Consider the following 7438-nt stretch of genomic DNA (forward strand, 5'->3'; position numbering starts at 1 on the left):
ACTAGTTGTTGAACGGTTGACAAGTTAGAGTTCATGCAATGACTGTGAATATTTTAATTGGTCGGCAGCTCATTGTATTTGTATTCAACCCAATCAAAATAAATTAAATTAAATTAATTAGACAATTAATTACGATTAGCCCTTCTGTCCGTTACATTTGGCGCGCTAAATATTTTTTTACTTCCAAAAAAATAAATATAAAAAGTAAACTGTTCCCATCGTTGAAGCTATAAAAAAATTGGACTAAAGTAATGCCGGCTCTCTTCCTCTATGGATATAATCTACATGATTGTTTCTTTAACATATGTAAAATAATTGGTGACAAATTACGATTATTCATTCGTTTCGAGTTTGGAAGAGCCTAGATGAGAGGTGCATCCTATATGTGATCACGATCAAGCAGATTCACAGCTTACAAAGTATCAAACTTAGAATCTTTCGTTTTTTTTCTTCTTTAGAGAGTTGTTGTTCCCATTTTTTACTGCACCACTTGTCGTAATATTTGAAATTTGTTCTTGGTGAATGCGTACTTCGGATTTGTCACGTGGACGAGAGATATCTTCTTTCTGAGCACATTTCTTTGACAGTTGAGAACGGTGCGACTTAAGCCACAAATGTCATCAGAAGTTTGCGTAGCAAATATGCTTTATTTTTTGTGTTATTGGATTGAAATTTTTGCTTAATTAGTCAAGAGGTGGGGTTGGTTGTACAACTAGTAAACTCTATCTGAAAAAATTCATTGGTCATGGTGAGGTTGAATACATTCAACCTGCTGGTATGAACTACGAACCACTCTTCCAAATTGCCAATTGACTTCTTGTGATCCTCATTCACACACGGAATGACAATTATGAGTGAACGTTTACACCGAAAATTTGATTAATACAAAGTCTTTGAGCGTATAGAGGGTTTTTGATCCATTATGGTAAATTAGTATCGAATTCGTTATTTATAGAAACAGAATATAAGTAAGTACTGTGTTAAGGGAGTTCAAATGAGATTAGGGTTCGAACTATAATAAACCAAGAGTTCGATTTCTTTCAATGTAATTGGAGAAAAATTTACATACTAAACAAAATTACATCATGTTGTGAGATGAATTGAAATAAAAATACAGAAAAAAAAAATATTCTCCGGATCTCATTGTTCAGAGTTCAAGGAACAGGTAATCCGAACATCTCAAATTGAATTTGACAATTCATTTTTAACTCATTCCGTTGACTCATCTCATACAAACCAATGACCCTTGAACAGTCCAAATTTTATAGTCCTTATACTCCGGACTGTGAGGTCCGAATAGGTCACAGTCCGGAGAGGAAGCAAAACCCAAACTATGGCTATGGACTTGGGGAAGAAATATATATGAAAATCAAGAGAGGAACGTGTGAATGTGATAAGGTGGTGACTTGGTCGACATGAAGAAGTCTTTGAAAGCCCACAAAAACCGAAAACTTAAGATTCCACCACCGAAGTCAACAAGATGATGGCACGCGTATCATCTTTTCTAAAAGGAAAGCTTGTAATATGATTTGTTTTTTTCCTTCTTCCCAAGTAAGTTCTTCCTTTACCTAAAAGTAATTGGCGGGGGAAAGGAGTCCAAGCAGAAAGGCAATCACAAATTCACAATCACGATCACTTTTGTTCAAGTAAAAACCCAAGTAAATAAAAGTGCTTTTCAACTTTTACTTCTTGATATTCTTTTTCATACTGCTGAAATATCGGAACTTTGTTTTTGTGAAATAAAGTATTGAAATTTGAAGAATTCGTTAAAATGTAAATTTCTGAAAAGTAAATTTTAGTATTCAAAATGCCGTCAACAAATTTATATGGCTTTTTATTTAAAATGGTCATTGAGATTGTATAGTTTCTCACTTTACTTCCTGAGATTTAAATCGTTAAAAGTGGTCATTGAAATTGTTTACCGTCAATCATTTTGGTAATTCTGTAAGAGATCTCCGTTAAATCGAGAGTATTTTTGTCAAATTGATCCCTCTCTTTTAACTAGTAGTTTCTTTCATTTAACGGAGGTTTTTCACAGAATAACCAAAATGATTGACAGTGAACAATCTCAAGGACTACACTTCTATCTATTTTAAATTTTGAGAACCAAAGCGAGTTTTGATAATTACAGAGGTCATTTTGACTAAAAAGCCTATTTATATTTAGAGAGCTAAATTTGTATTATCTGTTACAGATGCTTTTTTTCTTACTTGTGTTAGAGATGCTCTAAGTAGCTATAAATATGGTTCAATATGTAACCAAATAATTAGTTGGGGAGGAGATCGTTGGGTCGAACTATCAGCTTTTAGCCTTGAATTACATGCATATAGCTGCAAAGATAGATGGTGTGTTGAAGTCGACTTGTGCTTTCAGGTTTTGCTGTCAAGGCTTCCACTTGTTAACACACCCTAGCTAAGTTTCCTTCGTGATATCTTTAATATGTGGTCCATTTTATATATGACATGCACAAATTTATAGGCTAAGTATTTTCCACGACGTGTTCTTTCACATATGTGCTTTCTCATGCATGCACGAATTAATGAAGATTATACGTAGTGGCGAAGCCAAGAATTATTAGAAGGAGGGGCGAAATTTGAATAGGTAAAAATTGTTGCCAACGAGGTTTTGTGTCATAAAAACATTCCATGATGTGCTCTTTCATTGCATAATGAAACGTTATTAGCAAGGGTAACATGTTGTAGGAAAAGGTATTAAGTCATCGGAAAAACTTTTCGAGAGAAAAAATTTGTCATTGGTCGTTGCAAATTCTTCCATTCAAAATGCCTTTTTTTTTCTTTTGTCTAGTCGTCCAAAAAAAAAAATACATTTTCAATGCCAATCACCCTTCGGTTTCAGTTAAATCTTCGTCAAAATCGAATTTTAAAAAGGTTAATAATCCTTAATTAAAGAGGGTTTTTGGTCAATTGGCGCAAATATAGTTTACAAGTTAGCTCATATAAAGGTATCAAGCTCACAATGTTATCAATTTAATAAATTATCATACAATTAGGCCGAAGATAAAAATTAATACACTTATAATATATCTAATGATGCGTTATGAGAATTTTAAAACTTCGTGGTCCATTTTAAAAATCATTCCAAACGTGAAGAGTGTAAATTGTAGTTGACCTATTTTTTTAAGGTAAACTCCAAATCCATACGTTTTTCATTTTTTTACTCATTTGAAAAGATCAAAATGAACACTACTTTGAAAATGATCAAAATGAACGCCACCAATTATCTAATATTTATATATAAGTAAGAGACAAGACTAAAATTTATATTCATAAATACAAAATTAAATACATTGTCAATATATAATTTAACAAGTCAAAACTAGATGGTATATTTGTGAATCGTGAGTTTTTGGGGGCATACTTTGCTGCTCTCTTAAAAGGGTTGGGGTGTGAGTGTGAAGAGGAAATGGGGGACCAGTGGTCCTCACTGCGATCATTTTTTTAACTCAATTGACCGAAACGGCGTCGTTTTGTCTAAGAATTTTCAGAAAAATACTTATAACCCTTTGATGATGTTGCGTGAAGTAGCAAAGAAACCAGAGCTACAACTGGAACTCCACTTCCAACCGGACCAGAGGGGTTACACCATCGCTTCTGGGCTGGATTTCCAGCGAGAAGAGGGGCGTCTGCCCCTCCTAGCTCCTCTGTAGCTTTGCCCATGATTATACGTGTCTTTTCAGTTGTAGAAAAAATCTGTCTTATATCGTGGGTTGTATACAGTAAATTAACTCTCCACCACTCAAAAGGTCCATTCAGCATCATGCATGGATAATATCATAATATCATGTAAAAGTTGGTATGAATGTATTGCTACTGAACTTGCTAGTTAATCTAATCGAAACATTCCTACATGCTAATCTAATCAAAATATATGTTACATTATATTGCTATCTCATTAAGTAAACAATAATGTAGATATTTTGGCCAAAATGATACTTGAGATTAGCATAACTTTTCACTTTGATCCCTAAGATTTGAAGTTGATAAAAGTGGTTTATAAGTTTGCCCACCATCAATTAGTTTAGTCATTCCCTAAAAATATTTGTTAAAAAAAAGAACAAAATAACAAAAATACTCTTAATTTAATAAACAATGGGCTAAACTGATTTGACAAAAAGTATAGGTATTTTTGTCATTTTATTCTTATTTAAGGGAAATATTTTACAGAATGACCAAAATAATTGACGGTAGACAAACTGTTAGGGACCAGTTTTATCGATTTTAAATCTCAGAGACTAAAATGAGAGATTATGCGAATCTCAAAAACAATTTTAACTAAGAAGCCAATAATATGCATATTAAAATCATGTTCTAAATTTGTGTTTTTCATTAGAACAATGGTCAATATTAATTAATAAAAATGATATGAAGATTACATTTTTATATTAATTTGGTGTATCATTTGATGTAACAAATAATGAATTTAAATAGCTAATTAGATGTTAGTTATGCGTATCATTTATCACATCAATATCAATATAATATATATAATCTCTCTAACATTGTTCATATTAACAATTTCACACACTTTAGACATATAACATAGCAAATCTAAAAGATTAACATTTTTCCAAAACATCATAAAACCCAACAAATCTAACTCCATGATATTTTTTGTCTAAAGGTTATGCGTGTGGGGAAAGGAAAGTAAAATCAAGGTTCCTTTGACTTATTTCTCACTTGAGGCCCCTCTAATTCACCAATCAAGCATTCTAACTTGCAACTATCTGATTGCCATTTGTTAATAATGCATGATGTTACACAGAAAAAGTCTTTTCTCTTTTACTGCAAGCAAGATACAATCTCTCTCATTAACCCTATCTCTTTACTTAATCCACAAGTATATATTATTAATTAATCGTAATGAAGGGACCCTCATATAATTTTGTTTATATCAAACAGCTACAGCTAGCAGTGGCCAAAAGTACCTTTGAAATTAAAATTGAAAAGGAAAGCTGGAAAGAGTTGATAAACTTTGCTTTTGATGCAGTAGGCGTGGAGGGTGAGCTGGGAAAGAACACATGCTTTTCTTGAAGATATCACCAGACAAAATCATGCTCCCAAACATGGCCTTTCATTCGCCCTTTTCAATCCTTTTCAATCAAAATTGCAGAAGAACTTGGCCTACGATTTAAATTATTATATTTCATGCCACATTCCCACATGCTAGGGTTTAAAGTGGTCTACGTGCATGAGTGAAAGAAAGCTTTTCCATCATTGTTCATTACCTAATCACATGAGGATAAATGAGCTAACTAGCTGCTAAATTCCGTTTTTAAACTGCTAGGAGGCGTTTATTTGCCCTCACTAAGTTAGACTGGACTGGACTGGACTAGTTATTAGTCCAATACTGTGTTTGTTCCATGCTAGGACTAACTTTAATGAAACTGAAGGGGACTAGTATGGACAAAACCCTTCACTAAGAGGTCTTAGCGAGACCCCCCAATAACCATGGGACTAGCTAAGACTATCCTCTCTTTCTCGTCCTCGTCATGCTCAACGACCACTCCCGACAGACTCCTCGTCATCTCCGGTCACCGAGATCAATCATTAACTTTCCGACTCCCTTTCAGATCCATTTCACAACCAACTTTCATATAAAATATACCAAATTGAAGCTGGAAGTGACAAGATTACGATTTTACCTGAATAGAGGCCAAAATGTAGTCGAACGTGGCCGGAAAATGGCTTGGAAGTCTCGGCCTGTTTGGGCTTCTTCAACTCCATGACAGATTCAAGCATTCAAAGCTAAGATCTCGGTCAAGGGATGGTGATGAATTTTTTGACGGTGCTAACTTCATCCAATTTAACGAGGGTTGGCCGGAAAACACATCGGGAAACCTGCAACTCGTCGGGAAAATTGGAGCCGTAAGGTTCCATTCGAACAACACATAGCTATAGAGGGAGGGAGGACAGAGAAATAGACACTGGAATCAATAAGGAGTTTGACCAGGATTGAGAAAGAGACATGAATTGAGAGGTCTAAAAGGAAAAAAAGAGGGAGAGGGTGGGACGATGAGAGAAGAGGAAAAGAGTAGGACGGAAATGGTAGGAAAAAATGAAGAAAAAGATAAGATCATAATAAAATATTAATAATTTATATATTAAATAATATAATATTAGAATTTGTTATTATCCAGCTTCTTAGTCCAATACTGCATCAAACGCTTTACTAAATTAATCCAGTTTAGTCTAGTCTAAGGCAATCCAGCTTAGTCCTTTAAGCTAATCCAGTCCGAGATAATCCGGCGCAACAAACGCCCCCCTAAACTCACAACTCACGTCGTGATCATAAAGCTTCGACGATTCTCCATGAACAAGAACAACCTAGTGCACGCTGGTACGTATGTAGAGACAATCTTAGAAGAAACTGGTCCGGCTGTGTACATAATTGAATTTCACCATTATTTCATACTATCTTCATAATTCATATATTTCATACTATCTTCATAGTTCATACTAGGGAGGGATACTGAGGGATTAAGGGTACGCATACCATTTTCCTTCCCTTCTTTTTCACACATAATGCACGTATGTTAATGAATAACCCGCGTATCATGAAAGTATCACCCATGTAAGCAAAAAATGAGCGATTTTAAGTGTTACGTCAAATAAAAAGCGGTTAATTGACAGTTATATTGACGGAAGTGAAGAAAGTTGAGGTTCTACCATAAAACCAATATTGCCAATATAGGGGAGCAGCCCAAATTACTTATAAGTATACGCAAAGTTCATTCTCTCGTCAATATAAGATTTATTCTCAACAAAAAAAGTCAATAGTTCAATGCTTCCTAATTTTTGGTTAAGGTAAAGATCATTCACTTTCACCATGCTTTAACTTTAAAGTGCTGTTTTTGCTAATTATCAAATAAACACAGACCAACCTAACTGTTGCATAGGTCCAAAATGATGAGTTCGATCTTGGTCCAATGGTAGGTGGTCATGTCATTTACTTATTTATTATACTTTCAACTTTATTGTCGGATTAAGATTGAATAATAGATAACCATAATTTTCTTAAATCGTTGAGTCTAAAGAAACATGATTCTTAATATGTAATTGACCCACAAAAATTAAAAGAATTTTGCAAACATAGTGTGGGCCTGGTCTGAAAACATATCATGGCCGAAACTAATGTGAAGCCTGAAGACCAAAGGCCCATGATAACGACCCAGATCCGATTTCTAGAATCGGTAACGGATAATACATAGGGAGGTCCGTTTATAACCAACGGAATAATTAGGGAAAGTAATTAGAGGAATTAGCTATCTGAATTTAATTACTCATTTGACCAAGATTATCTGCTTTAGCAACACGGGAGAGGGCAGGTCAAGCCGAAAACCGAAATCGAAATCGAAATCGAAACCGAAACCGGACCGAACCAACTGCTACGGTATTTTCTTCGATTTTGGTACAATGAT

Source organism: the organism of the source record quoted next, unplaced genomic scaffold (genome assembly GCF_019419815.1).
Source record: "Pyrus x bretschneideri cultivar Hongxiangsu unplaced genomic scaffold, Pyrus_bretschneideri_v1 Contig27, whole genome shotgun sequence".
NCBI classification, from domain to species: domain Eukaryota; kingdom Viridiplantae; phylum Streptophyta; class Magnoliopsida; order Rosales; family Rosaceae; genus Pyrus; species Pyrus x bretschneideri.